This window comes from Physeter macrocephalus, chromosome 9 (assembly GCF_002837175.3).
Source record: "Physeter macrocephalus isolate SW-GA chromosome 9, ASM283717v5, whole genome shotgun sequence".
NCBI classification, from domain to species: domain Eukaryota; kingdom Metazoa; phylum Chordata; class Mammalia; order Artiodactyla; family Physeteridae; genus Physeter; species Physeter macrocephalus.
In genome coordinates this window covers 14859529-14882755 of record NC_041222.1, presented here as the reverse complement: position 1 = coordinate 14882755, position 23227 = coordinate 14859529, and the positions used below count along the sequence as shown (strand labels likewise).

Genomic DNA, 23227 nt, shown 5'->3' with positions numbered 1-23227 from the left:
CCTAGGGGTTCCAGTGGTGTGTAACCAGCCTTGGCCTGGGCAAGCTTCTTGAAGACTCCTTTTCATATAGATGTTGTCATTCAATAAACATTTATTAAGCACCTGCTATGTGCCTGGCACTGTGCCAGACACTGGAAACATGGTGATGTACAAGACAGAGGCTATTTCTGCCCTCCTGGAGTCTAGATTCCAGTGGAGGAGAGAGGCAAACAAGAAGGATGTAAGGCATGAGTGGTCCAAGCAACCAAGAGAGAGATCAGGGCACGGTGAGAAACCCGGGTGGAGGCACGTCTCTGATGACAGTTCGGAAGCTGAGAGCAAGAGCATTGTGGGACATGGCTCTTGTCAAGGCCATGCCTGGCAGGAGGCGTGCCAAGGACAGTTTTGGGTTCAGAACCCTGAAGGGCACGCCCAGGAGCTCGACAGCGATGGAAATGTGCCCGACCTGTTGCTAACAGGCCTTGCCGAGGCAATGGCTGTGTGGAGGGCTGCTGCGATCGTGTCTGATCCAAACCCTATCAGCCTCTCCGGGGGGCTTTGTCTCACCTTGGACACACTCAGAACCATGCTTGCCACGAAGAGCAAAGACCCGGTGACTTCAAAGTCAGCCCAAGACAGAAAGGGAAACCCAGATTTGGTCTGATTTTGAATCAGCACAGTGACACATGTTGTTTACCTGGCCCAAGCAACCAAAGCACACAGCTCTCACTTCCGTAAATGGCTTCCATTTTCAAGTTGCGTTAATGAAAAGGAGAAGGAAAGAAATCCCCTGCCACGGTTTGCAAAGTGTACCATCACTGTAAGAAAAAACCCCTTTCTTCTCACAGCTGCCGCTGTACGGAAACATGGACCCCAGAATTAGGCCTGTCTCTGTCAGCACAAGCAATCAGGTAGTAAGCGGTTGCCCCTCCAGCAAAGATGGCATGTGTGCTATGCATTGGCAGGCGGACTCTCAACCACTGCACCACCAGGGAAGCCCCCAGGCTGCTTCTTAATGAGGCAAAATCCCCCGCAAAAAGCTGGCACGGCCTCGGACTGTCCCGCTCGAGATGAGAAAGGCATCGGAAATGGGAACACTTGTGTTTTGGAAAGAGGTGTCTCTGTTTTCAGCTTTGTTATGGACATGTACATCCTTGAAAATTTTAGAACATACCAAAGCCAAACCTATATAAATATATGGATGGATGTGGCTATGTGTTTGAATATGTATAAATACTCTTCTGATTTGATCTAAAAACTGCAGCTGGAAAACTCTGTCTTGGGCTTCCCTGGTGGCGCAGTGGTTGGGAGTCCGCCTGCCGATGCAGGGGACACGGGTTCGTGCCCCGGTCCGGGAAGATCCCGCATGCCGCGGAGCGGCTGGGCCCGTGAGCCATGGCCGCTGAGCCTGCGTGTCCGGAGCCTGTGTGTCCGCAACGGGAGAGGCCACAACAGTGAGAGGCCCGCGTACCGCAAAAAAAAAAAAAAAAAAAAAAAATAGTATTTCATCATGTTAACAAAGGGAAACGTGAACTTCTACAATTCTAAAAAATCTTCTTTACATGTGAATGATCAGCAGGAACTACTTCTTTCACAATGAGAATATTAACTTTTATGTGGGTACCTGATTCTTTTGTTCCTGTTTCTGTTGTGCAAGAAATTCTTCTCTCTCTTTCTCAACTCGAAGTTGCCTTGCTATTTTAAGCATCCGTTGATGATTCTGAACTGTCTCCACCTACAGTGAGGGAATAAATAGCATATATTACTATCAGGTTTAAGAAAGACATTAGCATGTCACGTGACTCAGACATCCACTTATCATTTCCTTTTGGTAAACAGTATTCCCTAGAGATGACACTGAAGTTACAGACTCCAGGTCCTTAACAAGTTTTGGACTACTGCCTAGGGAGATTCCCTTTCCATCAATGTATTGGACTCCAGCCTCCGATGTACACTCATGCCTTGCTTAATCTTTATTTGCATTCCTAAATCTTTGCAAGTCCTTGGGACTTGGGGCCAAAGTCTTACAGTGCTAATTCTTGCCTTACCCTTTTCTTCAAACGTTCAACTCTCTTAATGAGCTGATCCTTTTCTTCCTCCATTGCACTGATATCCTAAAAAGTAGTCAGGAAGACGTTATAAGAAAAAGTATTCTTTGTCTGTAGAATTCAGATAAGGTTTTTACATGATTATGCATCTACCATTTCCATCATTTATAACCAGAGCATTAAGGAACAAAGATCCTCTTTTGGATGAAGGGTATTTCTATTCCCACCCCTCACCTCAGGGTTCTTTATGCAGGGTAATTTATTTGGTAGCTTGGTGTTCATCTAGAAAAGAAACTGAAACAGGTTACAAAGCAGCAAGGTAAAGCTGCCAACCAGACCATTTGTGTTCTGATTCTGAATATGGGCACATGATTTTTCAAAAATCTTCTGTAATGGAAAGTGTACAGGTCTAAAAACATGAACAACAGCTGCTGACATACCGTCTGCTCTGTTAAATACCAAACTATATATTCTGTCAATTTTCCATCAAAATTATTTTTAAGGCTATGGTGTTTTCAAGACATAAATTTGTATCTGTTTTTGTCAATTAACCAATTCCCTTTCTAAAAATAAAGATTTCAAAAATGTCTTTTAACCAGCTCCACAATAGTTTCTAGTGAAAACAAACAAACAAAAAATCCTTCCTAACCCAAAAAACTAATAGGCTAACTCTCACAATAATAATAAAAGGAAAAATATATACAGTAGTCAGTACTGACAGGATTTGGGGAAATAGGCACTGTTACTACTGGTGGCATTATATTGAAGAACAATATCAAAAGTCTTAAAATAAATGTGTATGCATTCTGGCTCAGTAATTTCACCTCTGGGAATCTATAAAGATTCTCATAGATGTCAATTATATCTAAAATTTGGAAATGACCCAAATGTCTGAGGATTATTAAGTAAATTATGGCACAACACAATGAAAATCACTAAAAATTATGAAGAATGTTGAATGACATGAGAAAAAGTCATGATATGACATTATTTGAAAGAAGCAGATTATAACATTTATATATAATACAGCGGGTGGGCCCGTGAGCCATGGCCGCTGAGCCTGCGCGTCCGGAGCCCGTGCTTCGCAACGGGAGAGGCCGCGACGGTGGGAGGCCCGCGTACCGCAAAAAAAAAAAAAACAAACCTCTGTCTTGAGTTTAGGAGGGAGCCCATTCTGAGCAGACTGACTCAGCCCCCGGCCACGGGCAGGAAGCAGAAAGTGCACCCCGGCCTCTTTGCTGACCTTGAGGCTGATGGGGAAGCAGGAAGAGCTCCACATTGCTGGTTGCTGGATGCGGTTCTCTAGCAGGGCCTGTGTTTTCAGGGTCCGCCAGGGGAGAAAGAACAGAGTCAACCCTGGTGTCCCATGCCCTATGCCTCAGTACTCAAGACAAATCATATTTTAATGCAGTATTTGAAAAAAATAAAGTTAGCAAAGTATGGCCATGGACCATCTGCCGGTGTTTGTAGATAAAGTTTTACTGAAACCTTTTTTTTAATTGGGACGCTTCCAACTTTTATTGGAACTGAGTGTATTGTGTCCCCCGAAGTTCTATACCTGAGGCAAGCCCTCCCTCACCTCACCGTAGACCTGGCCATGCCCCATATCCACTCACTCATCATTCCCTCATCCATCCTGTACCTACAGAGGGACAGGCACCAGGAGACACAGCTAACAGTTATTGAGCATTTACTGTATGCCCGGTACTGTTGTACCTTTACACATTTTGCCTCATTTAATCCCCTCTGGCAATCCTATAGGTAAATACAATTAATTCATCCCATTCCCCAGATGAGTAAACTGAGGCTTAGAAAGGCAAAGAAGCTTTTCCAAGATCAAACAGCTAGAAAGGGGAAGAGCCAGGGGTCATCTCCAGGCAGCCTGAGGGCTTTGAGGAAGGATGCCCTGAGGAAGGAAGTATGAACTCTGGGAAGCCATCACAGAGGAGGTGATCTTGAGCAGGGTGTTGAAGGATAAGTAGGAGTTTGCTAGACAGAAAAAAATAAATACAGGTGGTAATGAGTGTTTTAGAAGAGCAAACCCTCTGGAGGGGTCCTCTCTGGCTTTCCTGTACCCAGGCCCTGCCCTGCAATCAGAATAGCAGCAAAATAATACAAATAACCAACATTTATGGATGGCTTATCCTATGTGCTAGGTACCGAACTAAGTACTTTATGAATATTATCTCATGAAATCCTCAAATCAACTAGTTAGTGGCTACTACTCTTATTTCTGTTTTACACATGTAGAGTCTGGGACTTGAAGAGGTTAAGCAGTTTGCCCGAGGCTGCATGGGTAGTAAGTGGCTGAGCCAGACCGTAAACCCAGGGAACACCACAGTGCACAGCTCCAGGGCCCTGTGAAACCTAAGAACCTGGCACCAGAGCTGCACACTTAGCCAAAACACTGGCCTGTGCTCCTCAAACTTCATTGTGCATCAGGGTCACGTGGAGAGCTCGTTAAAACAAATGGCTGGGCTTCACCCCCAGAGAATCTAATTTGCCAGGTCTGAGGCTGAGCTGATCATCTGCATTTCTAACAGGTTCCTGGTCACGCTGCTGCTCTGGTCCTGGAACCAGACGTTGAGAACTGCCGAGCTCCGTTGACTTTTAGCAACAATAAAATAGCTGCTGTCCTAGGCTGCCCTGGGAAGCACAAACACTTAGATAGTGGCAAAAAAATGTTTCTTCCTTCTTGGTACATAGATCAGAATCAACCCACTGATGAGCTTTCAACCTCTCTTTTTTTTTTTCTTTATTCCATTTACCTTTCTTTTCTTTGGTACTTGCATGGAGCTTCTGAATTATCCAGGCTCTTAGTATTGCTTTCTGTTCCTGTGAACTTTAATCCTCTACCCACATTGCTGGTGCTTCTGCAGAATCAGGCAGCCCTGTGTCCCTCCACCTCTGTTGCAAGTCTGATGTGTTTCCTGGATTGATGCAAATTCCAGCCATCAACGTGAGGGGGAGGAGCACAACACTCACGTGCTTACCGGTGGTTCTTGAGGCTCCACAGGGGCCTGATTATACCAAATAGTAATTCCTTCCATGTGTTAGTCAGGAGTCTCGGGGTGGCAAGTGGCAAAACCCAACCTGAACAGATGGTCTGGGAAAAGTGGGCACTTACACACTCACAGAGCCTGGTCACAGGAAGGGGGAGGGTGCAGCTGGGCTGCAGGCGTGCCCATCGAGGGCTCCAAATGCCACTGGCCTCTGCTCTGCATTCCCTGCCTCTGCTTCCTTCTGGGTGTCAGCAGCATCCTTTCAGGCAGGCTCTCTTCACATAGCTGGCTGCCATTCACTCTCCAGCCCGCTGTTTTCAGTCCCACCTCAAACCGAGGACAAGGAGACACAGTTCCCGGCTTCTGGGAAGGGCACTCAGTGGCCCAGCTTGGATAGGTGTCCATCCCTGGACCATTTTGGATGTCTACCCATGTCCAATCTGGGATGAGACGGGACAGGTGTTTTAGAGGATGTTAGAGTCCCCCTCAAACCATAATGTTGGAATGAGTGAAGGAGCATGTCCCAGAAATCGGTGGAGGAGATACTGGGAAAAAAATAAAGCCCCGCAGGTAAGTGAGTGGGTGGATGGAAGGGTGCACGCCTTCTCAATATCAGGCACGGAGTTGGCGGCTGTAGCAGATTGAGAGAGGAAAATAAGGAAAGCCCCAGCCTTCCCAGAGCTCACAGTCTAGAAAGCAGGCCCAGACATGCCGTGGAAGTCGGCGAAGCTGGGCGGGAAGTTCTGTGGGTCACAGCAGGAGGCATTGCAGGGGGTATCACAAATGCATTGAGAAAACCTGGCATCTTCTGGCTGGGCTTATTTCTTCAGCCACCAGCCAATTTTGAGCACCCACCCTGTGTTGAATAACATGCCCGCACACAATGAACTTACTGGAATGACTTAAGGTGGCATTCAACCTTATCCCCCCTCAGCCAGTCACTCGAAAAGCTGTTTGTGGGGAGTTCCCTGGTGGTCCGGTGGTTAGGACTTGACATTTTCACTGCCGTGGCCCAGGTTCAATCCCTGGTTGGGGAACTAAGATCACACAAGCTGATGGGGCATGGCCAAAAGGAAAGAAAAAAAAAAAAGACAGAAGAGCTGTTTGTAAAGCTCCCTAAGAAGGAGCATCTCTGCATCTTGGCTAGCGGCTGCCCCATCCCCCTTACGATGCCATGTGAGGACTTTCTTCCTCCAGAACCTCAGGCTTTTGTGGTCCAAGTCTTTCATCCTCCATGCAGGGGAATCTCATGGAAAACGATTAATCTGCCCTGTGGCCTTCTGTTTGCTCACTCTGGATCCTGGAGCAGAGATTCTTTTTCCATCCCTTCACATCCTTCCCTTTGACTTCCTTGGCATTCTCCCTGGGACTCCTTGCTATCCTAAGCTGTGGCTTCTAGAGCTTTTTAAAGAAAGAATGCAATCATTACAAATCCTCCCAAGCCATTTGACTGTGTCACTGTGAACACACTTGACTCCGTTTCTCTGAGTGGTGAGCTGGTGGATGGTGAAACTGAAGACAGGAGGCAGGTGTCATCGGGTTTCTTGTTTCCCTTTCTATCTTCTCCACGTGCCTCTCTGCCCCAGGTCTCCTATTTTAAGAGTCTGACCATGAGGGCAAAGGAAGAATCTGCGGGGCCTTGTGGCTTCAGGAACTTTGTGTGTCAGTGTGGGGATACACATCACCCATTTCTTGTCTTGCAATAGGAATACCAATAGTGCTCCCCCAGCCAACTTTTTTTTTTTGGCTGCGTTGGGTCTTCTTTGCTGCACGCGGGCTTTCTCTAGTTGCGGCGAGTGGGAGCCACTCTTCATTGCCGTGCACGGGCTTCTCATTGCGGTGGCTTCTCTTGTTGCGGAGCACGGGCTCTAGGCGCGTGGGCTTCAGTAGTTGTGGCGCGCAAGCTCAGTAGTTGTGGCGCACAGGCTTAGTTGCTCCGTGGCCTCTGGGATCTTCCCAGACCAGGGCTCGAACCTGTGTCTCCTGCGCTGGCAGGCGGATTCTTAACCACTGTGCCACCAGGGAAGCCCTCCTGCAGCCAACCTTTGCAGAAGTATAGCAAACCAGGTTTCAAGTTGTCTAGCGCCATCTTTGTGCTTTCCACACTGGCATTACCATTCTCTGTGTCTGTCTTCCCAGGAACTTCCTTTTGGTCACTGCTTTTGTTATGTTTCCTCAATGCCCAGCACGTGCTTGGACACAACAAGGGTGCAGTACATGAGCTATCCCCACAAATGGAACTAATGGGCAAACCAGCTCAACTCTTCATGTAAAGGAAAGGGGTACAAGAGGAACAACATTTATTTTGCCAGTTTTCCGTGATACTGCTGCATTTGGGGAATGATAATTAAGGACATAAGTCCCCTTTAAATTCAGAATTGATTGAAAGATAAGGCACAGTGAGCTTTTCCTGGTGAAGCTGATTAGGGAATATGGTTTAGATCTGTGCGCTGAATACATTCCTCACCTGAATTCAACTCTCCTACCGGGTCTCAGACAGGCCTGGACAACCAAAGGCCTCCCCTGGGAGCAGGCTGCTCTTTGAAAGACAGAGATGAGAAACAGGTATCTTTGGGTTGCTCCTAAAAGTGTGGAAAGGCCTCACCACGCATGCTCATGTCCCCATCGCACCTGCTTCTGACTCCCACGTCCGTTACTTTCATCTCTGACATTTCAGTAGCATCTATACCCATTTCTATAATGTATAAGGCACTTTCGCAACCATTATTTCATTTACTTGACAGGCAGGGCCTTATAGTCTTTAAGAACCTAGATCTGAAGCTAGAAGGACTATAAGCATCGTATCCCACCCCATAGCTTTGTTATAAAGAGTGAAGACTTCAGTATACATAAAGTACATAGAAGGGTGCCAGGCATGGAGTAGGTGCTTAGTAAATCTTTATTTATTTGCAAATGAGGAAACTGAAGGTAGACTTGTGCAGGGTCTCACAGTAAATGGCCAGAACACAATCCATCTTGTGTTACTTTTTTTTTTTTTTTTTTTTTTTTTTTTGCGGTATGCGGGCCTCTCACTGCCGTGGCCTCTCCCGCTGCGGAGCACAGGCTCCGGAAGCGCAGGCTCAGCGGCCATGGCTCACGGGCTCAGCGGCCATGGCTCACGGGCCCAGCCGGTCCGCGGCACGTGGGATCCTCCCAGACCGGGGCACGAACCCATGTCCCCTGCATCGGCAGGCGGACTCTCAACCACTGCACCTCCAGTGAAGCCCCAGAACACAATCCTAACTCAGGTTTTCTGCCTTCACTTCCAAACTTTCACGAATTTAATCTTTGCTTACTTTTCAAAGCCACTTTGAATGTAAAGCAGTAAAAGTGCCTGGAACCCAGTCAAATAGCAAGTATTTATTGACTGTTTACTGGTGAGTGCAGGATGTCGTGGGCGGTTGCAAACGGATGTTATTAACCACAACTGAACTTGCCTCTAAGCTGCTGGGATGACCTTGAAGGGTGGAGAGGGCAGAGCGGTAGCAGAGGGAGGGCAGCCTTGAATGGCAGGAGCTGGTCTGGGGCGATGGCACCAGCCGAGGCCTGCCTCCACCAGCCACAGAGCTTTCATAGAGGTGTTCCGATCGGAGAAACGCTCCTGAACAGGTTAATTAATCATTAATACACGAATATAACTTAGCAAACTTCTCCCTAACATCTCACTGAGACAAGGAAGGTGAATGGAGGAGGGGATTTTGGTTTCGTTTTGTTCCGTTTTGGTTTGGTTTGGTTTTATACAAGGAAGAAGCAGTCGGCTATCGGCTCCATGAGGGTTTTCAAGCCTCATGAAACCAGACCCCATTCATTCTAGGGAAAGGGAGGCAAGACATGGAAGAAAGGCACAGAACTAGAAATGGGCTTGTCTACTTCAAAAGTTTCCCTACAACCCTTCAAGCCCACAGGAATGCACGAGAAAACGGTATCTCTCCTATGGATGAGAGTGGCCACTCTTCTACGACACCCCTGCTCTCAGGCTAGCCATGTTCAAGTTCAACAGGCTTTTGTGGGCTAGCCTGGAAACCTAAATTTGTTTCTTTGACAAAATATGTTCATGGTTCTGAACACCTGGTGAATGAATTGGCTTTTGTTAATACATAATACAAAATAGAAGCCCTTTCCCTCTCGATTCTCCTCTACTGACCCTTCTTTTTCTGTGCCATCTCTCCCCTCTTTCACTGTTCTCACTATTGATGTTTTCTCATCTTTTTCTCCCTCCTTCCTTCTCTCCCTTCCTCTTCGCTCCGTCTGTCTGTTCTTATTTTCTTAATGCCTGAATTCCACAAAAACTTTCGGGTGACTTGCAGAAATGGAAACCAACATCGCAAAATGTAAGTAAGATGGCAAAATACAAGATCCAAATGATGTAAATGCAGCTTAGAAGGTTCTTCCACGGCTGCCTGGATTTGTTTTTTACACTCAGTGGCAGATATTCACAGCTGTCTTGCTGTGCTTCAGTGAGGTCCTTTTGCCTTAATTGATTATCTATTAAGAGTCAGTTCTGTTAGAGCAGGCATGTAAGCAAGTGGCTGTTAAAATGCCCAAGGCCAGCGCCAGCATGAGTAGGGAACAGCCATTTTGATTCTGAGAACATTCTTGAATCTAATTCAGTGGCCCTCAAAGTAACCCGTGTATAAAACAGCATTTGAAATAGCTTACAAACTAGGAAAATCAGGCTTAGAATATTTTAACAATTTATCACCCCAGACTGCAATATGGGAAGAGTGTTGCTGAGTTTGTTTCTTATCGAATGAATTGGTTTTTACTACCTGAAAAATTCACGTGATTCAAAATCAAAATATTATACAAAGGTACCCCTTGGGATGTCTTATTTTGAATGCATGTTTCCTATTCCTTCCTCTGTCACCTCCCAAAAGGAACCACTTTTAGTAGATTTTTATCAATGTGTTCCTATATGCAAATATAATAAAATTCAAAACTATATTTCCACTCCCTTCCCTTTTTTACAGCAAAAGTATGATACTACATACAATATTTTGCACCTTTTTTTCTTTCACTTAACATATTCTGGAGAGTTTTCCATGTCAGTACGTACATGTGAACTTACACACACACACACACACACACACACACACACACACCCCTGCATAATATTTCATTGTATGGATGCCTTTATTTCAACTTCCAACTCTGCCCATTTTGCTGAGAGCATACTGTGGGCTCTGATCTTCTTATGGGTCTCACCTGTGCCTTACAGTGCATCTAGGGACCAATCAGAACCCTGTGGTGTGACATTCAGAGACCGGAGACCAGGAAACACCCTTGTTACTGGGAGACTCACGGTTTGGTCTGAGGCCAGGCTCTCTGGATGTATCTTCCACAAGGTATTTCAGTTTAAAACTGTGAGTCAGAGTGGCTGGTGGCATCTAGGAAATTGTTTATTCAGAAAACGAGTATTGAGATATGAATTTATTGCATAAATCACCCTAATTTATATCTTTTTTCAGTATCAAGGTGAAGAATCATTTAAGAAGAAATAGTTCTGATGGGATACTAAAAATTCATCTAGTATTTATATGACTTCATCCTTCTTGTCAGTCTTGACCATTTTTTGGAGCTAAATTCTCTGTTCACTCTGAGATCCTTAATCCTCTATTTTTAATCATACTATTTGGGGTGGCTAAAAGAAATTAGTATAGTGAAGTACGTCGGTCTCTTAATTGGGTCTTTAAGTCACAAATATATTCCTGAAAATCTCCCTATATGTGTAATTATGGCAAATCAAAGGTCTATTTCCATAAAAAACTGACCTTTTTAAAGACAATACAAGATGGCTCCTTTTAGAATTAAAAAAATGCATGCTTTGCAACTTTGGATATTTAGTATATTAACTTTTTAGAAAACAGGGCACAGCGGTAGACTATTCCTACACTAAACATTTGCTATCTATAATGAGGTGAAATGTATGTATGCTTTTTCTCCTCTATGTAAAATATGTTTGTCTTTTAACTCTCTGAGTTTTTTTTATTATTATTATTCTAACTGCACAACCTGACATTTCTTTTACCCATTAAACTGGCTTCAACTGGTAATACCTCATCAAATTCAAAAGAAATCTGATCCCCGCACCAAAACCCAGATCTGAAAACAATTAATCTTAAGGTACGGTTCAAAATAAAAAGAAAGCTAATGTTTAATAAGTCCTTGACATAATGTGTTCCTTGAGTCAATGTTTGAGAGACTGAATGACAGGATGCTGTGTGAAAGCTTGTGGGGGGCTGGGGGGGAGGGAAGTGCATTCGATGAAATGTACTTGTGTTTTCTTAAATTATTTTTCTGCAGTTTATGGCGAACTTCCCAATATGACAGTAATTTGCTTGGCCTTGATTTTCTGATCTGTCTTAATTGTCAGCACTATGAATAACCAAACTCAGTTTCAGTGGTGGCTCCTAAGAGAGGAATTCCAAAATTAAAGCTCTGTAACTGCCCACTACAAAAATATTCCAGGGCTTCCCTGGTGGCGCAGTGGTTGAGAGTCCGCCTGCCGATGCAGGGGACGTGGGTTCGTGCCTGGGTCCGGGAAGATCCCACATGCCCCGGAGCGGCTCGGCCCATGAGCCATGGCCGCTGAGCCTGCGCGTCCAGAGCCTGTGCTCCGCAACGGGAGAGGCCACAACAGTGAGAGGCCCGCATACAGCAAAAAACAAACAAACAAACCCAAAAATATTCCAATAGCCTTTCCATCTGATATGAATTTGATAGGTTTCCTTTATGTCCGGTTTTTCCCTACCCAACGTTTTCTCTGTTGTTCAGGCAGATGCAGACAGTTTTCTCACTGCGACAGCCTCTCCGACTTAGATTTTCTATTTCCCTTGTGTTTGTGCCAATTAAAGCATGCCTCAGGCTGTGCTTATGACATATTTTCAGAAATTCATTGAGTAAGAGACGGTGACCGTCTCCCACACTGTTTTTCCTTAGTCTTCTTTCCTCACTGCTTTATAATCCTACCCTTTATCTTCTTTGAAGTCTGTGTGTTTGACATTTTTTGAAAAGATCTTTCATACATTTGGGTTATTTTAATGGGTAATTACATCAAGGGAGAAAGCTCCAAATCACTGACATGGAGTGACTTGTTCTAGAAACATTTCCTAAAACACGTGCCACTCCTCCTTAATAGACCTTTCTCTGCCATTTATTTTGTGCAAAAGTTCCTATTTGGGATCTGATGCAGTCTCCTTTCTCACAGACTTTAAAATAAAGATTTCAACTGGAGTAATAATTTATAGAAACAGAATCTAGTGAACATTTACTGATAAGCTATCACTATGAAGTTGGATTTTCTTCTGATCTTTGGTAGAAGCCATGTGCATATTTACATTGTTAGGATTGTGCATGTATCCTTTTATATCTGCTTTTCTTTTTCATAATGTGATTTTTCATGTACACATGTCACTGCATTTTCTAGCTTGGGATAAAAAATATTTAATCTTTTGGTCAGAACTTTGATATATCTTCTCCAAAATGAATTATTGTGTCAAAGAATACAAACAATCTAATAGCTTCCTGGAGTGCTTTTGCTACAAGTAACAGAAAATTTTATCTCAGTTGGCTTAAGTAATAGGGAGGCGATATAATTGCCCACAATAAGAAATCCAGTTGTGGGCCTGCCTGGAGTGATTTAATTTCACAGCACGATGACATCCTCAAGGGCTCAGCTTACTTCCATGTTTCTGTTCTTCCATCCTGAGGGGGTCATCTCTGTCATCTACCTGCTGTTCTCATGGTCACAAAAGGGCTGCCACAGTCTAGGCATCACCAGCCCTCATACATCTGACAGTGTTCAATGGAAGAAGAGAGGGAAGTTTCTTTCAACTGTGTCTCTTTTAAAGAGCAAGGAAATATTTCCCAAAGATCCCTATCAGGCTTCTGTTTCATTGTTCATTCCATATTTTTTTGGCAAGTGCCTTTCCTACACCAGTCACTGGCAAGGAGCATAGGATGTCTATGATTGATTTAGTGAAATACAGGGCCATGTGGAGGACAGCAGCTTACCTGGACTGGATGTGCTCTGTTCTACAGGGGAAGAATAGTTTCTGTTACACTTCCCTTATGCGTATTTTAGATTAGAATACCACTTTACAGCAGCAACCTGCAAAGTCTAAGTGTGCTCATTCCTGGATAAAGCCAAGTTTCTATCACTTTCACTTATTATCATAAATCTGAAAGGTGGTTATATAATAAATATAGTTTTAATGTCTGTTTCTTGAATGATAACCAATGGATATGCAGTCTCTAGGATGAGTTGGTCTGTTTTCATTTTCTTCAGTGTTTCATGTCTATTGAATTTGAAAACCCCAACCCAATCAATTTTTTTTCTTTTTATGTATTTTTATTTCTAAACGTTCTTTTCCTTTGTTTTAGAATAGATATTTATTGGAATATAATTGCTTCACAATACTGTGTTAGTTTCTGTTGTACTCCAAAGTGAATCAGCCAGATGAATGGATAAAGAAGATGTGGCACATATATACAATGGAATATTACTCAGCCATAAAAAGGAACAAAATTGAGTTATTTGTAGGGAGGTGGATGGACCTAGAGTCTGTCATAGAGTGAAGTAAGTCAGAAAGAGAAAAACAAATACCATATGCTAACACATATATATGGAATCTAAAAAACAAATGCTACCAATCATTTTATATAGTAATTGGTCAAGGGCATTTGCCACCACTTATGATCCCTATATGATTTTTGAGTCAGAGACCGTATCTACTAAGTAACCCTATATTGCTAAAGTCTTCCTTATAAGGTGTTAAAGTTTAAAAAGAGGAAGAAGAAAAAAATAGGAAAAAGAAAAGGATGAAAAAGTGTGTTGGGGGGCATTTCATTGCCAAAGCTAGGTACTTTGGGATCGAAGGATAGATGAGTCTGGAGCGAAAAGGACACCTCTTTGCAAAGTGCCAGGTGGCTCTCTCTTAGCGGACTCTCCCTTTATCCAAACCTCAGGTCGTGCCATCCTGTCATCCTGGCCCACAGTGATGGAAAGGCAAGCAGCAGGGACCATCTACTGCAGCTTGTCATAAATATTCTCCAACCCCAGAGGGTTGCTGCAGTGAGTTTCTCGCTTTTCCTCTCTAGTTGCACTCAGGGCTACTCAGAAGGCCCTCTCCCTTGTGGGCCAGCAGGTAAGTAAGTCTTGTTTCATGTCATTACTCTTTGTAATTCTGCCCCCGCAGTTGCATTTGCCTTGAATACTCACATCCTTCAGAGCAGAGGACCCTAACCAAAACAACAACAGCTTTTTCTGTAGTATTTACCACTCCAAATAGGTTATTTTCAATACGTTATTCAAGTAAGAGACCCTTCGCAGGGGTGTTTACTCCTATCAGAGATGACAGATGAGGAGACAGAGAGCTCTATCCTGCCCCAATCTCAGCTGCTGAATGGACATTGGCCCAGAGAAACCCTGCAAGCTTCTCCTAGCTAGACTCGGTCCATCCTTTCTTGTTCCATCGAAGTTGTTAAGTTGCCGGAGCTGGCTGCCTCCTTCACCCCTGGCCATGTGGGTGCATAGATCATATTTTAATCTGTCTCCAAAGTCTATCCTGCCCCAATCTCAGCTGCTGAATGGACATTGGCCCAGAGAAACCCTGCAAGCTTCTCCTAGCTAGACTCGGTCCATCCTTTCTTGTTCCATCGAAGTTGTAAGTTGCCGGAGCTGGCTTCCTCCTTCACCCCTGGCCATGTGGGTGCATAGATCATATTTTAATCTGTCTCCAAAAATCCCCACCCTAATCTAAATGCTGAACTGCCACTTCCATTAAGAATTGTTTCCCTGCACATCCACCGAAGGGGGGAAATTTGGTTACTTCCTAAATTCTTCTTACACCAGGATGATATAAGAACTTAGGGAGAGGGCTTCCCTGGTGGCGCAGTGGTTGAGAGTCCGCCTGCCGATGCGGGGGACACGGGTTCGTGCCCCGGTCTGGGAGGATCCCACATGCCGCGGAGCGGCTGGGCCCGTGAGCCACCGCCGCTGAGCCTGTGCGTCCGGAGCGGCTGGGCCCGTGAGCCATGGCCGCTGAGCCTGCGCGTCCGGAGCCTGTGCTCCGCAACGGGAGAGGCCATAACAGTGAGAGGCCCGCGCACCGCAAAAAAAAAAAAAAAAAAGAGAATTTAGGGAGAAACAAACTCCTCATGCATACTGCTGCTGAACTCGTTTCCTTATGGTTTGGCTGAAAGAAGTTCATTCAGAGATGCAGCGGGTTGCCCCTCTGTGTGTGGACACCGGTGGATGGCCCGGTGCACAGACTTATTTCTTTGTGGTGTTGTTAAAGCACTTCTCATAAGCGACCCCACAGTGACCCCGATCTAAAGATGGGTCACGGGGAAAGTCCAGAACCAGATCTGCAGACCTTTAGTTGTCCAAGCTGCAAGAGCTACCTTTAAAATGGCCCTCCAAATTTAACCCTCCATCAAAGCAAAAGTAAAGAGAGCTGGTCAATTAGGACAAAGGCAGCTTCCCTTTACGCCAAGAGGCATCAGCAAGGCTACACGTCATTTGGGTGTGGGACATTGCCAGAACTATATCAGAGACATAGAGCCAGTGACATTGCCAGAAACTGGCCCATTTTTCAGAACACCTTGCCTTTTTGTTCACGTGTGATCAGCAGGTGCGTAGAATCCTGTAATTCTGCAGTAATATTTTTACTCTTGGAGAAAAAATGAGAAGATGATGTTGAGAGGCTTTCTATTTTCCAAATTTCTTCTCAGGGCTGAGTAACCTGTTTTCCATGAATGTAGGCCTTTATCTTGTCTAGTGGGAACTTCCTCTAGATTAAGGCCCAGGGGTACGGGCTACCTGAGGGCAGTTCCTCCTTCTCTACCGTTCTAACTGCAGTGGGGAAGGGGGGAGTACCAGGCTCGGAGGGAAACATCCCTGCATCCCTGGTTGAGAAAAAAGCCAGCATTAAAAAAAAATTGTTTTAAATTGAAGTATAGTTAATTTATAATGTATTAGTTTCAAGTGTACAGCAGAGTGATTCAGTTATGCATGTATATAGCTATTCTTTTTCATATTCTTTTCCATTATCTGTTATTACAAGATATTGAGTAGAGTTCCCTGTGCTATAGAGTAGGTCCTTGTTGTTTACCTATTTAATACATAGTAGTGTATATATGTTAGTCCCAAACTCCTAATTTATTCTTCTCTCCCCTCCCCGCCCTTTTTCTTTCAGTAACCGTACGTTTGTTCTCTGTGCCTGTGAGTCTATTTCTGTTTTGTAAATAAGTTTATTTGTATCATTTTTTAATATTCAGTGATATCATATGATACTCATCTTTCTCTGTCTGACTTACTTGACTTAGTATGATAATCTCTAGGTCCATCCATATTGCTGCAGATGACATTATTTCATCCTTTTCCTTTTGTAAGCCAGGATATATTTTAAACGCTGCCTTTTGATAACCTTCTCTCTATGTTTCATGATTTTGCTTTCTCCTCTAACAGCTTTTCATTATAGTGCTAACCATAACCATATTTATTTAAAATTATGAATGAAAAGGTGTCACTTTGTAGGATTCTCAGAAGTAGCAGCTGCCACCCCTAGTAGTGGGTTTAGTCCAACCCAAATCCTTTTTAGCTCACATCTCGAAGAAGACACTGAGGATGGCTTGAATCATATAGGTGGTGACCACTGAAAAACAGCAAATGACTGGAAGGTTTACCCATACCAGGCTCTGAGAGGCACCAGGATGTGAATGGCCTAGAAACATAAATGAAGAGACGGCTCAGTTGGGACCTAATCGCAGCCTAGAATATACCTTGTTTCGTAGAGGAAAAAATAGACACGTTTGACTCCAGAAGGCTGAACTGTGGCCAGTAGTTGCACAGGGTTAAATTTTAGCTCAATATCAAGAAATACATTCTGACATGAAACTTGCTAAAGATGGAATGAGCTGTGTATTCGTTTCCGAAGGCTGCTGTAACAAAATACCACAAACTGGGTGGCTTAAAACAACCCTGTTTTTTTCCTGGGTTGAAGTGTATTCTCTCATGGTGCTGGAGGCTAGAAGTCCAAAGTCAAGGTGTTGTCAAGGCTCTCCCTGATGTCTTTAGGGGTAGATCCTTCCCGCCTCTCCCAGCTTCTGGTGGCCCCAGGCATTCCTCAGTTTGTGGCTGCATCACTCTAGTCTCTGTCTCCATCTTCACGTGGCCTTCTTCTCTGTGTCTCTGTCTCTTTTCTTTCTTTTTAAAAAAAATTTATTTAATTAATTAATTTATTTATTTTGGCTGTGTTGGGTCTTCGTTGCTACACACGGGCTTTTCTCTAGTTGCAGCGAGCTGGGGCTACTCTTTGTTGCAGTGCATGGGCTTCTCATTGCGGTAGCTTCTCTTGTTGCAGAGCATGGACTCTAGGCACAAGGGCTTCAGTAGTTGTGGCACGCAGGCTCAGTAGTTGTGGCTCGCGGACTCTAGAGCTCAGGCTCAGTAGTTGTGGCACACGGGCTTAGTTGCTCTGCGGCATGTGGGACCTTCCCGGACCAGGGCTCAAACCCGTGTCCCCTGCACTGGCAGGCGGATTCTTAACCACCGCGCCACCAGGGAAGCCCACGTCTCTTTTCTTGTAAGGACGTCAGTCACATTGGATTAGGGCCCAGCCCAATGACTCATCCTAACTTGGTTATGTCTTCAAAGGCCCTATTTCATATATAAGGTCATATTGGGACATGCTGGGGGTTAAGACTTCAACATATTTTGGAGAGAGCACAGTCCAACCCATAACAAGCTAGCTCGGTGGGAGTAAGTTCTTTATCCCTGGAAGTGTGCAGATAGAATCAGAGCGAGTTGTTTTTCAAGATGCTTAGGGAGATTTCAGCACTGAATAGAGAACAGGACTAGATGGCTTCTAGTATCTTCTTCCAACCCTGGCATTTCCTAATTCTACCAGTCCTGTCGTAAAGTGCTGTACAAAGTCCGGGGACCACCTTGGTCTGGTCTTGGTGAAAGGTCACATGCACAGAGACCCAGTCCAGCTTCCAAATATCATTCAAAAGGATTCCAGTCTTTACTTTTAATTCTCGAAGAACATCAGTAGCGATCCCTTTTTCCATCCCCTGCAGCTGCTTCTCTCTGAGTCTCTGTTTTAGTCAGCACTCTTTGAGTCGTACATGACAGAATCTTACTTCAAAGTAGTTTCCAAGAAAAGATTCTATTTTCTCAAAAATCACAAAGTCCAGGAGTCGTTCTTTTGACTTGGACTCCATTTCTCAGCTTTGCTTTCCTCTCTGCTGGCTTCGTTTTCTGGAAAGCTTTTTCCATATATGGCCACCCATACCGCCAAGCTGAATCTTAGCAGTTTAGCAAACTCATTGGGAAAGGTCCTCCTTTCCAGCATTCTAAGGGGAGTCCCAGGGCTGTCTCTCATTGGGCCGACCCTGTCCCCTTGCATTTGTCACATGCTCATCCTAAACTCATCATCGGGACTCTGCTCACCTCCTGAAGAAGGAAGCTGAGGAATGGAGGTAGCCCCATCGGAGTCACACAGTCTAGGAATGGAGGACGATAGCATCCCCAAAGGGAAATTGGGGTGCTATTAACATAATAAGAGGGAATCAGTGTTGGAGAGGACAAAACAACAATGTCCACTATGATTCCTTCATTCCCTCCCTCAAACCACTGGTATCTTTTGATAGATGATAGATAGGTAGATAGATAGATATTGGGAAAATAAGTAGGAAGAGACAAGCTGGAGAGGCAGGAAAAAAAGGGAAGTGAAAACCAAAAGACATGCTAAGCTGCCTAGATTTTACCTGTCTATCCATCTATCCATCCATCTATCCATCCATCCATCTATCTATTCATATATCTATCTATCCATCATCATCCATCCATCCATTTTTCTATTCTATCTATCTATCTATCTATCTACCTATCTAAAATCTAGGCAGCTTAACATGTCTTTTGGTTTTCCTTTCCCTTTTCCTCATGCCTCTCCAGCTTGTCTCTTCCTACTTATTTCCCCAATTCCGAATTATAAATGCCCAGCTACTGAGCTGGCAAATACTGATCTCTCCTTTAAGGGCAAGAAAGGAAGAGAAATGGAGCCAGCCAACACTGGATTCCTTGTAGCAGCGGAGGGGAGGGGAGAAGGGAGGAACTCACACTAATAATTATGTCCCCACCATATATCAAATCACCAGAGTGAGCCTGTGTCATTTTGAGTTGTGGATACTTAAAAAATTTGCATCTGTGTCCAGGAAAGCAGTAGATAAATTTGCCCATGAGAGTGAAAGGAGACTTTGGGATACAAATACTCTGATGCAGCGTTATGGATGCCTCCCAAAAGTCTGGTCAAACAGTTATCTGTGTTTTAGCTTCCAGACTTCTGTAGTGGATCAAGCCAAACTCCCAAATGGGTTTTTAAACTTGAGAAACATCAGGCTTGTTTGTTTCCAGCCACACAAGCACTCTTGAATTGAAAACAGCACCGGCTTATAAAAAAAAAACAATATAAAAATTAATTGAGAGCTCTTCCTTCGGCCTTTAGCACATTCAGCCCTGTGGCAGTTCAGACTCAAACTCTTTTAAAGAAACCACAACCCTCACACACACACATGCACAAGGAGCCTGCTAAGAGCATTTAACGTCCTAGCCAAGGGCTTTGGCCGTGTCTCTGGAATCCATCCTGACTGCCTCCTGCTTCCCCATCCTTCATCACAGGTCTTGCTCTTCCTGGCTCTCTGATCCCAAGCCGTGCCGTGGACCCGGTTCTCGGAGTTGCCCACTGTCCCACACCCATCACCTGCGAATCAGGGGCTCTCCTGGTTCGTGCCCTGACCCTCTGTTACCCAAGTGGATTCATCTGCCAGGGCTGCCTAAACAGCAGAAATGTATTCTCTCACAGTTCTGGAAGCTAGAAGTCCAAGATCAAGGTGTCAGCAGGTTGGGTTTCTTCTGAGACCTCTCTGCTTGGCTTGCAGGGACTATCCTCTCTCTGTGCGCCCATGATGTCTCTCTCTGGGTCCAAATACCCTCTTCTTAGAAGAACACCAGTCAGATTGGATTAGGGCCCACTCAGACAGCCTCATTTTCACTTAATCTCTTTAAAGACCCTAACTCCAAATATACAATCACATTCTAAGGAACTAGGGCTTAGGGCTTCAACATAGTGAATTTGGGGGAACACAGTTCAGCCCATAACACCAGACTAGCTGACTCCCCACCTGCAGGCCCACAGATCTGCTAAAATGCCATTTCTACAGAAATTCCCATGTAGGTAAAGTAATTTCTAGTTAAGAGCTATGATAATCTGGGGGGCAAGGGAGGGCCCAAATCATCACTGGTATTTGTAGAAAACATAAAGTTAACTGAGCAAGCCAGCAGGAGTGATAATTATGACCCCAGCCATATAAAGACTTTGGAAGCCTTGATTTAGATCTGGGTATCTGCTATGTCTCCTGGCAACACTTCTCTTAGCCACAATCTGCACTGCTGTATATTCCTAGAAGCCATTTATTTAAAAGGGAAGCCATTTTGGCATCACAGAATAAAAACAAGGGAAGCCATTGTGGCATCACAGAATAAAAACAATAATAGTAATAACTAATGTATATTGAGCGCTTGCTCTCCTCCTGGCAGTGAGCTGAGGAGTTCCATGTATCAGCTCATTCAATCCACAGCAAAACCCTATGAGGTTTTGGGACTTCCCTGGTGACCCAGTGGTTAGGACTCTGCACTTCCAACGCAAAGAGCATGGGTTTGACCCCTTGTCGGGGAACTAAGATCCCACATGCTGTGCAGCCAAAAAACAACAACAACAAAAAATATAACAAAACAAAACAAAAAACCCTGTGAGGTCAAGAGAACTAAGGCTTAGAGTGCTGCAATAGCTTGCCATGGTCATGTGGTTCTCCTGACAGTTCAGTAATAAGTTACTAACCAGCTTTGGCCAAGTCAATTTTTTCAACTGATGGTTTAAATTCAATCTACTTCAAAAAAATCTTCGAAAAAAATCTGAAGGACCCACTGTGTAGCACAGGGAACTATATTCAAAATCTTGTAATAACCTGTAATGGAAAATAATCCGAAAAAGAATAACTCTGTGTGTGTGTGTGTGTGTGTGTGTGTGTGTGCACTCCTGAGCGTAACTGAATCAATTTGCTGTATACCTGAAACTAACACAACATTGTAAATCAACTAGACATCAATTAAAAAAAAAAGAATTTGAAATGGGATTAGTTCACAACTTTTCTCAGCCTCCTCATGAGGGACACTGTGGGAATTAAACCAGATTGGATGGCAAACTCAGATGCCATTAAGGGCCAGACAGATAACATTAGTGAGTGATGTCAACCCACAAATAAAACAATAGAGAGTGGTGGAGACTGAGGCCTCAGAGTAGGTGAATCTCATGTATAAAAGTAGCTATCAATACATAGATCTCGACAGTTGCTACCATGTAGCGTGGTGACTGCTGGGCCTAGTTTTGCCCAATCTTCTCATTTTTTTCAAGAGAAACTAGATATTTGTTTGGATGTTCACGTAAATTCTCATGAATTTTAAATCTTGGCAACTAAATCATTTAAAGCAACAGCAGAGCCTTGCAGACTCGACAAAGCATGCCTACAAGCTAGAAGGGCCACTATTTGTAACTTCTGGACTGATGATGACCCTAAGAACCTTTCTGAACTTTCCAGAGGCTTTTCTAAAAATATTCTCGCCTATATACTTCTACTTGATTCAGGTGGGTTTTCTGAATGGCTGAGTGAGCTCCCAGGGGGTCACCTGACACCACCACGGCTCCTCAGCCCCGCCCTAAAGGAAGAAGAGGAGGCACTGGCAGGATGCCTAGAACTCAGGGCGGAAATACAACATCCTGGCCTCGCAGCCAGAGGAGGCCCCATACAGTGAGGGAACAGAGTGATGCTGGAAATCAGATTGCCCAGAGAAAACCTCCTCCCAGACGACCAGCTTCCTGAGGGCCTGGACTGGGTCTTCCCATATGGGTCTCCCCAGCCCAAGCACAGTGCCTGGCACAGAGTGGAAATGCAAGGAAGGAGGTCAAGGTTGGGAGGGATGGAACCACAGTTACATTTCTGAAAAATAATAGTGGTGATGATACGGAAGGCAGATCTGAGTTGGGAGACCTCTGGAAGCCTGAACTGGTGCAGTGGCAGTGAGGCTGGGGAGGGGGCGTCAGGTGGGAAAGCTTGGCAGAGCCCAGCTTCTTCATGTCCCCCAGGGCCACGCTCTCCACGGTGCCTTCGGTCCATGGCACCCTTTTCACAGCCAAGAGAGGGAAAGTCACAGCATGCCAGCTGGGTGATTGACCCTCCAAAGAGCCCAACGACCCTAAATATGTCCATGTCACTACCTGCTGTTTTAGTCATTAATAGGTCAATGCATCTCCCTTGCATGGGAACTGGATCCAAGATGGTGGCTTGGATTTTAATTTAATTGTTTTCACTCTCTTGCCAGTTTTATTTATTTTTTTTTAAATTTTATTGAAGTATAGTTGATTTCCAATGTTGTGTTATTTAATTATTTAATTTTATATCACATGTTTAGGGGCTAAATATCAAATATCTTTCCAGCCTAGTAAAATCAGGCTGGCAAATCTAATAATCGGGATGCTGTGGAGACTATAACAGAATCCTTTATTGGACATGGAGGGGGAGCCCCCCGAATGGTAATATCTGCAGATTAACTTGAGAGTAAACCAGGCTTTAAGCTGTTAGTTCTCTAACCTCTGAGTAGGGACCCTTGAGTTTGCTGCAAGGAGCATGGCTGCCTAAAAAGGCTTTAATTTCTGAGGACTGGCTCGGGCCGGCCAAAACAAACCATTTTCAAAATTGGCTTGGGCCTCCAGGGTCTTCTAAAACTCATTTTCCACACAACCGTGATCCTTTTTTGCTCTCATTTTCGTGCATTTGGAATCTGCCTCCCTCTTCATATACAGAAGGCTGCTTAAAATGCACCTTGGAGAATCGAGCAGGAGATGAAACACCCAGTTTCCCATCTACTCTCAGATGCTGTGACCGAGAAAGGCTCTTTTCTTCTTAAAGGGAGGTCCAAGACTCCCGCGCGTACAGCAGATGGTAACTGAAAAGTTGTTACAGCTTCACACCCAGATGCACCCATGATGGGTGTGTGCATGGGTGATGCACTTGCACATATGTGGGTCTGCAGGTGCGCACACAAGCATGCACACAGGTGTCTGTGTGTGGAAGTGTACA

At 44.5% G+C, this 23227-nt stretch overlaps 1 protein-coding gene across 13 annotated transcripts in view; it reads left to right on the top strand.

Annotated features, from left to right (window-relative positions):
- Window positions 1-23227, top strand: part of PALM2AKAP2 (PALM2 and AKAP2 fusion) — a 499300-nt gene that overhangs the window by 318655 nt on the left and 157418 nt on the right. The window contains exon 1 of one of the 13 annotated variants that reach the window (XM_055087038.1): window positions 10539-11152. The exons of 11 other annotated variants lie outside the window; for them this stretch is intronic. The gene's annotated coding sequence lies outside the window, so the exon portion shown is untranslated. Of the gene's footprint in view, window positions 1-10538; window positions 11153-14018; window positions 14176-23227 lie in introns of those variants that run through there. One more of the 13 variants, XM_028493683.2, reaches the window with a different exon arrangement.